The sequence below is a fragment of the Larus michahellis genome, chromosome W (assembly GCF_964199755.1).
Source record: "Larus michahellis chromosome W, bLarMic1.1, whole genome shotgun sequence".
NCBI classification, from domain to species: Eukaryota; Metazoa; Chordata; class Aves; order Charadriiformes; family Laridae; genus Larus; species Larus michahellis.
Window position 1 is genome coordinate 20,536,432 of NC_133929.1, and position 10,726 is coordinate 20,547,157.

Below are 10,726 nucleotides of genomic sequence, written 5' to 3' on the forward strand. Positions count from 1 at the left end.
ATTAAGTGGGCAGATTAATATAAAGAGTTTGAACTGAATTGCAAACAGTTCCTAATTTCCATCTCCATTGAGAGGCAGGTCCTTGCCTTCATTATTCTCACAGCAATATCCTACATTGTAAAGGAATATGTATATATATTATACATAATATATAATGCAATAAAATATATATTTATAGTCTAGTTTTCATTCAATTCCAAAGCTTGGCTTTGATTTTTGCTTCTATCAGGAATCCCCTTCCCCACGTCTTTCACTGTGATCCCAGCCTCTGTCCTGGAAGTCCTTCCCTTTTCCTTCCCCCAGGTGTACCCAGGGAGGTGTGATCAATCACTTAATTTTGCAGTAAATAGCTACTTAACAGCTTTTCATAATATCTTCATGCAAATAATGGCAAAATTCCTAGTATAAGTAATGTGATGAACTCCAGGTGGCATATGCCGAGGCTTAGATATGTGTTTGGAAGATTAAGGTAATGTTAATGGCAAGTTAAGTGTTCTGTTTCCTAGTTGAGCTTCAGTTTTGAATTTAGAAAGACTACTGTTAGGCCTAACTTGGCCATTTAGTCGGTATTTAGCTCCTGGTATGAGTCAGAAAACAGAGGATGAACAGGTAATCCTTCCTATCCATTATGAATTTGTGCTGGTAAAAGAAAAGATGTTAATTAGCGAGAACTCCACAGCAAGGTACTATTTCATTAGGCTGCAAGACTGACTCCAGGGCTATCTGAAAGCAAATGCAGTACCTGGCCAGTTACTTATTTTCTTGGGGGAGAATGAAAATCCTGGGAAGAGCTTGTAATTTTCTTTCTCACTGTTCCCCAACACCAAGTATTTTGGGAGCACTAGAAGGATGATCACTTTCTAGGCAGGCTGGTGGCAAGAGAAAGTCTCTACTGCTTAATGAAATTCATATTGCTTGATAAATACTTGAAAAGAAGGGTAGTTTCTACTGGTGAGGCATTCTGGTGTTCAGCTGCCTGGCAAGCGGCTAACATCATGTACCCTACTTGCATCATGTACCCTACTTGAGGAGGAAACTCAGCAGCAGCAAAGCTTCCACTCTCCAATATCTGTTCCTGTAAGGGGAAACTACGCTTGAAGCCATGTTCCTAGGTTTCTCTGAATGGCTCTCAAAGATAAGGTCAAATCTTACACTATATCTGGTATAATAATTATTGACACAACTCGAAGATAACAGAATTAATTCCTAGTTCTGTGAACCTGAGTCATGATTATTATATAATTAGCCAGAAAACTGTTTTCTACCATAGTGTGCAGACGTCCCCAGAACAGTACACGCAACGTGAGTCTTGGCTTGCGCTCACCTCTTACTTCCTGACACTTAGGGTTAAATCTTGGGGATGTGCAATGCAGCACCCCAGCCTCTCTCCCACCTTGTGCCCCATCTCGTAAAACACAACTCTTTCCGTGCTCAGCTGAGTAGGTGTGTGCAGTATGTAGTACTTGGGGCACAGAGAAGGAGGTGGCCCCAGATGCTGTGTAGGGCATACAGTGCTCATGGGTACTTCCCCATACAGTCTCTGACTTTCACCCTGAGCTGCAGTCACACTCCCTTATATGACCAAGGCGGTAAGCAGATCCCCAGCTTTTTTGCTGTTTGGTCTGCAGTATTGTGTCAAGCACTGGAGAAAAACAAATTAGAGGGTTATGAGATACTTTGCTTCTTAAATATTGCCATGTTAATTTTGGTTTTGCTGCTTTTATTGTTCATGAATCAGAATTTGATAGTACTGTTAGTGATCTGCGCAATAGGAAGAACTTTGTGTTATACGGTTCCCTTGTAAGAAACCGAGGCGGGATTTATGCCAGTAAATCAGTCTCAGCGGTGTTAAGGGAAAAGCACCAACTGACGTCTCTGAAGAATGTTTTTCAAGAATCTCTCTCTCTAGGGGTTTTGTTGGGCTTTAGAGTAATGCGAATGCCTTTCTTCTGTGGCAGAGTTGGATTTGGGGAGAAGAGTGTGTTTTTTCTTTTTCCACTGAAAGAGATCATTAGCATCCTTTTTTTATTTTAAGTACATATGCTGAAGAGATTACATTTGGTTTTGAAACTTCCATATCTCTAACTGACTTTTTAATGTCAATGCAGTGTTATAACAAATCTACAAGTGATAAAGACAGTAAATTGTTTGAGGGTTTTTTTGCCAAATGACTTGTTGATAAACACCTGTGATAAGACTTTAAAATATGAGTGCCAAGGACTGAGACTTTTCCTTTGGCTGGGCAAAAGGATCTTAAGAAATCTTGAAGAACATCATTGCTATTCATCATCAGTCACCAAGCAGAAAAGTGATTCTTGTGATAACATTTTAAAAGAAAAGTTCTGTTTCAAGCACAAACTGAGATCGTATAACCACTGTCACACAAATGCACACACATGCATGCAACATTAGATAAAAATAGTAGAGTATAAGTATATTAATAATTGCAGGAAATAAAATAAAATGTTGGGCAGCAAAACAAATGCAAGTTTTTTCTCATTTGTTTTCTGAAGCAATTCTCTGTTTCACTGGGGAAAAAGCAGGACCTGCTCCCCCCACCCCTAATCACAGTAGGGATCTCTCCATCTTGCCATCACCCACAGTACTGTGACCTCTCATGGATGAATCCACAGAGCTTTTAATTCACTGCTAGTTGGGGGGGAATGCTATTGCTAGAACCCAAATTTCTCATGAGTGAAACTTTCCACACACTGAAGCCACCGCTGCTGGAAAACTAATCACAACTACATCAGAAATTATATATAAAAAGCATTTTATAAAAAGAATATAAATCTTAAGTACTCTAATTTTGATCTGAAATCTGTATTCATGTACAGTGAAATTTAAATTATATAAATGCTCTTTTATGTGCACGCACAAGCAATAATCTTTTAATCTATTAGCTTTCCTATCACTAGAGAACAGTGAATTTGATATGTGACTTTAAAGAAGATCAGTGTAATGTAGAATCAAAACAGACATAGCTATGGTTCCCTCCCCATTTTTTTTCTTTTCTTGCCTTATTTTGTGAGAAGTATGTTCATCTTCTAGGTTATTCATGATACACAAAATGTAATTGAGAGAAATGATGAATATGCAACAAATTAAAAACACATCAACTGTGTGTCTGTTTCATGGCCATCTGTTCATGAGTGTGTGTATACAGAAAAAAATGCTGTCATGTTAAGACTTGGTGCTACTTAATTAAAATCAAGGGCATTTTTCAGTTGGCTTGAGGGGAAACAGGTTCTAGTCCCCAGCAGAGCATACCTTCCGTAAATATGAAGAATTTGTCATTTTCAAGGATTGGTTCCCTTTTACTGGAATGAGGTCCTACTTCTAACGGATTTTTTCGTAAGCTCTGTGTGCAAACAAGCCCATGCTTTTTGAACTTTAAAACACTGGTATCTATTCATATGAAAGCATAGGAAATTTACTGAAGACATACTTCAGAAAATCAGTTCCAACAGCTTGTTTTATAGAGATTTAAAAATAAATAAACACATGCTAAAGAAGTTGCCAGTTTTATAAGCAAAGCAATGCCTATACCTAATTGTGTCTTGTGTTTAAAAATAGGCAGTTTCTTTTGATAGTAGTCTTCAATACTATAGGGATAGGTAGTGGTATACAACAAGGATAACTTTTTAGTAGCAGCTTCAGTAGAACTGGTAGCATTTGCTCAATTAGACCTTAGGACCATATCTGTACTAGTAAGGTAAAGAGCATCTAAGGACATCCTGGGAGCTGGAATGCAAACATCTGTGTTTCCAAACTCCTAGAGAGGATCACAGTCCACTGCTGGCTTTGGCCAGCTGCCACTCTCACAAACAAGATGCAGATTGGGCTACTGTCACGTCCCACTCTCAGGAAAGAGGGGGGGTAAGTGACTTCAGATTCATAAATTCCCAACAGCGCGGACTAAGGTGAGATAAATCTCAAGGTCCGTATAAAAACATTTATTAGCTTCCAAAAATGGTTAGTATAGATCTTAACAAATCCACGATAATTGGTTAGGTATATAACAAATTATGGCAAATGGTGAGGTATGCATTGTGTTACTTAACAACAGGTATAGGACAACTTATGGCAAACGGTACTTAAGGTCCTACTTAAGGTCATTACTTCACAACTCTAACCGTTACTTAACAATTCTAAGAGAAAAGAGAAACTGAGGGATAGAGAAAGGAAAATACAGAGAAAAAGACAGAGAGAAAGAGATCACCGGTCGTGGTTCCAGCGTCTTTTTCAAGGAGTCTTCCCAGTCATAATCTTCTTCTTTCTTGGAAAAATCTTTCCAGGCACTGTCGTCTTCTTTTGTTTCTTCTTGGTTCCCCTTCTCTAAGGGCACTTATTTTCCCCTTTTATGTTTGCTGAATTAGCATGGTCCACCCCCCTTGCCGAGGACAGCCTTGTCTCAGCTTTCTCCCTTCTCCCAGGTGATGTGTAGCATGATTTGAGTGGAGAGACCAGTGCCATAGTCATACGTTTAGCATGATCTCTATAATCTTCATTAGCATATGCAGGGGCGTGCGCTTTCATATGCATTTCGCAGATAATGAAGCAAAGGTCACTCATCAGACACAATGGCCTTGAGAACTGAGAACTAGCAAGCTCACCACACGAGTGGCAGAACTATCCTGTCTTCACAAGACAGTTCTCCCACACTTCCAGGTGCCAGAAGTGTTAGCCTTATCAGTTCTTTGAAGGCCAGGCCTGCATTATTTATTTCCTTGCCAGTGTTTGAGGCATTCCATTGAAGGCTTGGAGGCCCTTCTGCCCCTTGTCAGGGAATTTACAGTCTGTCTCTTACACCACCCCGTGGCTCAAGCACTCCAAGATTTTCTTCGACTGTTGTGATCTGCATATATTGTATAGGTGCAGAGGAAAGAGATGACAGAAAGAGAGATCATACATATAACCGCTGTAAGGCCTAGCACTGAATCACACAATATCATAAGAGCAATATTTACAAGGCATTTTCTCCACCCCGTCACTCCTAAGGATTCTAAGATGGAACATGTCCACGAGAGTGGATGGTAGGAGTAAAGAGAACAAACAGGTGGTCATACCTCATATTATAGCAATCCCTACCATTAAGAATATAAATCCATTTAACAAAGCTATTCCAATTTGTGCTAGCCACTTTCCCCACCCCGTGAGTCCCAAAGTTTGCAAAAGAGATCCATGATCCAGGACTCAGTCCATCGAACCAATCCTTCGGTTGGAGCGATTGGAACAATTCTCCGGTCTTATCCACAACTTCCTTCATCCTTGCACAGGCTTCTTCTATGGAGGTAGTGGTGTTGTGGATGTTAATACAGCATTCTCCTTCAGTCAGATTTAGCATGCCACACACTCCTTGTTCTTTAAGCAACAGCATGTGCAATGCTAATTGGTTTTGGAGCATCATCTTGGAGACTTGTTGTACCTGTGCATTTAATTCTCCAAAAGCATATCTAAAACATATTTAACTGGGAATACAACTTACTAGAACTATTGGTTAAGGACTGATAACAAATTTGGTTCCATAAATATTCTCAAACAGAATTGCTTGGAAGTTTATACAAAAGCCCTTGCTTATTAAAATCCACGCCCTGTTACTTTTCCATGGTTGGCCCTCTTTCTGGTCAAGAAAAAGGGGACTTAATTTGTTTTCAATATTTTTGTAATATTTAGACTCATCATTGTAAATTTGGACCCTTCTGGTACAGAACCAGGGAGGGTGATACACCGTATGGTTCCAAATATGCGTAAACCTTTGTATCGACTCCCATGCCAAACTGGGATTCAAATTTACAATTGACTGAGACAAGATTATACATACACTAAGTAAGAATACAAATTTCTTCCATACCATCTTTCCCTAGCAAAGTACAAGAACAAGCATAATAAAAATCAGACAAGCAATGCAAGGAATAACTCACTTAACAATCAAAAATATAAGTCCCACGATTGTGGTGGATGAAGACATGGACACATTTATCAATGTTTTTGAACAATATCAGTAACATATTGAGAGTCTGCCACTACATTTAACGGTTCCTGTTGAAATAAGTCAAAAGCCTTTACTGTGTCCCTGAACCATCTACAAACACCATAAGGGTGCCAGCAAAAGGCTTTGGTGCTAGCAGGATGCACGGCTGTAAAGGAATTTGTGAAAGTGACTGTAATAGTCTGGTCTAGGGGAAAGAATAATTTATTTGCCAATATGTAATCTACTAAGGCAATTTGTAGGTTAAGACTTTGTGATAACCAAGGGTCAAGGTCGTCCTTTTTGACGGGGACGTGTATGTGGCTTGCATCCATTCCAAAAAGCTGCTGACGGCACAAATGACCCTATGAAATCAATTGTGCTAACATTTCAATCATCATAGTTACTAGTTTTGAAAAGGTATGTGGCAAAAATACCCACCCAAAAAATACCAAAGAGCAGTCAGGCTCTTTGCGAGTGCATCATCCCACTGTCCTATCAGGGTGTAAGGTTGAAATTCTTGATATATCACAAACAGTCTGATAGGAAGGTGTTCAATGCGTCTTGCAGCAGTAGTAGACTATATCTTATCTGCAACGTGCTGTAATGCCTTCTGAGCTGTTGGGGTTAATGAATGTGGAACCTACGGGGTGTGGGGGGGGCAGACACAGTGCTTGTTCAGGGCGTCCCCTGTATCTTCAAAGTGCGCTCATGTCTCTCTCCCTCTCTCTGACCCAAGACAGCCCCCTTATATCCTGCACCGGATTGAGTGGAGAAGTGCAGGCTAAAGTCACTGCACATGTGGCCAGTGCATGCAGCGAGCCCCACCAGACTCATGATCCAGCTTTGCTAACAGCGTCTGTCTGATACGTGACTACATTGTTGTAATCCCTTCTTGTTATTTTCTTCTTTGAAGGTCAGGTTCTCATGGATACACACATAGTTTTTGCAGCAACAGTAATGAGTCCCTTTTTCCCAACATGTATACTGGGTTTGGTTCAATTAGTAATTTTCTGTCATGTCTCACTCAGACTGTCCTCTATTATCCCTTACATATGCCACCCCGTGGTCCATAGTTTGGACATGACAATATTCTACAACTCGTACAAGGGTATGATGCAAAGCGGCATCTACAACTGATCGTATAATGCTTATTAAACACGGCAAACAGCATACTAAACATAACAGACAAATTCCTTCCACACAGGCAATGAGTATAATTTGCTTCAACCAACCCCACCCCCAAGTCCATCCAGCAAAGAGATTTCACCCAGTGGTCTCCACAAGTTGCTGGTTCGGTCGGTGCAGTTCCTGCAACTGGGCATGGATGGATTTGGAGTGGTCACTTAGATTCATACAATACAGTCCTTTAAAATCTTGACAACCATGTCTGTGAGCTGAAAGCAAAAAATCAATAGCAGCTTGTTGCGTGAAACGGGGCCAAGTGGTTTTGGCAGAAAATAAACCCCCTTGCGTTCTAACACTCCTCACCGAGGTGGGAGGCTAGGTGCGGCTAAGTTTAAATTCTGAGTGATGCCCAATTCAGCACTATCAGTCCAATCGCGTTTAATATGTATTAAACTATTACGATTTGGATACACTAATAGTGGGCTGCACCTTCAGTCTAGTCGTGCTCCTGAACTAGCACGGCCACTCTCAAGTTTTGGTCGTGTTCAGTGAGAAACCGAAATGAGTAGCTAATTAAACAGTGCAGTTTATTTAAACAACAGATATATAGGTTCTTTAGGATTGCCGGTGATAAATACACTGTCTGCAAAGCACGTGCAAATAAAGGTATTGTTAAGTATACAAACGCGCGACAAAGTTATAAACGATACAGCCTGGCTCTAAATGTAGGGTAGAGATTCTCTAGAGAAATTTCTAAGTCCCCGAGAAAGCGCTCGGTGTAATCTAAGTCTTACCCAAAGGCGTCCCTATCGGGGGGGAAGAAAGGCTCAGCCCGTCGACTGATCCCGGAAATCAGCGGTGGAATTCTTCGCAATGGTGTCTTCCCTGGCATCCCCTCTCTCTCGGGCTATTTTTATATTATTTTTTTATCTTCAAAGTGGAGTTTGAGTGACTTTAGTCATACGTACTTTTATTATGATTAATGTATTCCCCGAGGAGTGTTCACACCTCGGGGGCGGATAGTCTCCGGGATGGAGGTGTGTTTTAGTACATTGCGGTGAGCAAAGTTCGCACAAAGGACAGCATTTCATCAACATTTGACGAAATGCTGGCTTGGGTAGCGTGTAGGCCGCTTATCAGTTCCGTAGTACCATCTCGTCCCCATATCTGCTATTCGTCACAAGGGAAGGCCACGGAACAAGCGCGTTCCATTCCATCCCTCGTGTAGTTTCGCAAACAACCTTGTACAGGGAATCACAGATGTTGCATTCTTCGTGTGCTAGCTGCGGCTGTATTCTACCTCAGAAGCCTCTTGATTTTATGACTTTCCTTAATGTGTGAACAATGCTGTACTTTTGTATTCTTGGCCAATTTAGTAATTATTCCACACAGCTCTATTTTGCAGCGTTGCATGTCAAATACTATCTACATCTAGCAATAACTCAGAAATAGCAGTACTAGTAGCATTGCTAAACTTATCCTTGGCAGCAAGAGAGTCCTTGTTATCACGAATCCTTGGCAGCAAAAGAGTCCTTGTTAGCAAGAGCGCATGCGGACTCCCTGTTCTTGCTGGTATAGTTTTCTCACTGTGCTTTGATCTTCTTCCACAACAGGCCAAGATTCTCAAGCAGCTGGATAAGGTGTCTGTGAGTCCATTACAGGCTTATGTCATCCAAATGTTTTTCTTGCCAGCACCCGAGGCCGAATAACAATTGGTGTGATATATGTGTTTTCTAGCACCCAGGTGCGAGTCCCTTGAGTGTATTTACAATCCTCCTCGTTGATCTTCCGTTGCTTTCCCATATTCCACTCCCTTGCTCAAGAGATTACTTCTGCTGGGGTTCATTTAGTCTCACAGGGTATAACACAGAATAATTTACAAAGACGTGCGATAACATATATACATACAGGAAAAAAAACCCAAAAACATATCTCTATGGTACTGCTTTGAATCAGGTGTCCTACTTCTCTTTTTCTGCTGCTTTCTCGTAGCGCATATGGCATACTTCTGTGCTAACGTGGCACATTTCCCATCTAATTGTTCCTGTTTGGGTTTTTTTTTTGTTTTTTTTGTTTTTTTTTCCTTAAGTTTCTCATTTTCCTACAGAGCATCCTATAGATTTTGGCTCAACTCCTTTTCCCGATCAACCATGATCTTATAGGCAAACAACAATCAACCAGCCATACGCCTTGCATGGGCGAGCCGTTCGCAAGAGCGTAAGCATGTCAGCTGGTGAAAACCCCCCCAATATTTCAGGACTTCCGTTGGTTCTACGGCCCCCCAGGGTTCCGGCCCCACATGAGTGCAGGTTTCCTACTTATCCCACAAGGTACACCATGGCTCCGCGGTCCACCCTGGTCTACCTGGGGCATGTTCGCCTCCTCCTTGTCCTTATGTCTAAACATTGTGTATATACAAACTATTCGCTTGATGGAGTGTCAGCCATAGTCGTGTACAAGAACAGTACCACACCGGGCAGAACACCTGCTCAAGGGGAGTCACCTAACGACACTGCACACAACAAAAACCAAACAGTAGCACACATGCTGATCAGCAGGTATAAGCTGGCGCCCACACACACACTTACACAGCAGACATACAAAACCAGCACTTCTATCTCAGGGAGACGACTGGGGAGGGGAGGGGGTGAGGCGGGCGGTGGCGGGAGCAAAGCGGCTCCGTCTCCGTCCTTCTCCGCTGACATTCTGACAACACACCTCAATACCCCGATTCCGGCTGCGCACATATAAGCGGTTTATAAGGAGGAACAGACACGATACCTGGAGCAAATGGAGGAGGGTTAAAAATGGAGGAGCGCGATAACGACTTTCGTTGCTGTTGCTGTAAAATCTCCTCCGCAGTTGGAGCAGATGCAGGCATAGCTTTAATTGGGGTTAAAGGTGGATATAAATCAGGTTCAGTCTCTGGGTTTATTGGACCAGGATCAAAGGGATCTTCTGGCTCTTCGCCTCCCGAATTCTGCTTTTGGTAATGTTCTGCAGGATTGGGAATTTTAACATATTCAGGCTCAGTGTCCGCAACTGGGGGTATCATTTCAAAAGACTGAGGTTCCCCTGGGGGATCTTGTGGTGCCCCTCCAGCAACCCCTTGCAGGGCTTGCTCTGCGGGATGCAGTGTTCCTATGGTAGTGTATACAGTTCGCCATGTAAGTATTATTCCTTCTGGCAAGGACAACTGCAGCATCTCCCGCGTTTGCAATTCCTTCCCCACTTTTTGCCAGTGAGCTAAATCATAGGACCCCCCTCCAGGGAACCATGAGCAATAATCACGTATCCATACAAGCAAAGTCACTAGTTAGACAGGGGCCACTTTAAAGCCCTGTTCGGTGAAAGTGCGCTGCAGAATTTCAAGTTGCAGTTTCTGTTCTCGAGTAGCTGTTTGTCCCATTTTTAAAATCTACCACGGCTGCTCACCTTTTTCATCCAGCGAACAGCGATGAAATTAATTGTTAGAGAGCTCTCAGTATGAATTCCTCCATCCAGCCGCGGGTATACCACTGGATAATTAGTGCTTCATATCTCTGTTCCTTTTAATCCTTGTTCTTTTAAACCTTGTTCTTTTAAACCCTGTTCAGGCGCCATTTGTAGTGTATGAGGGCACGGACT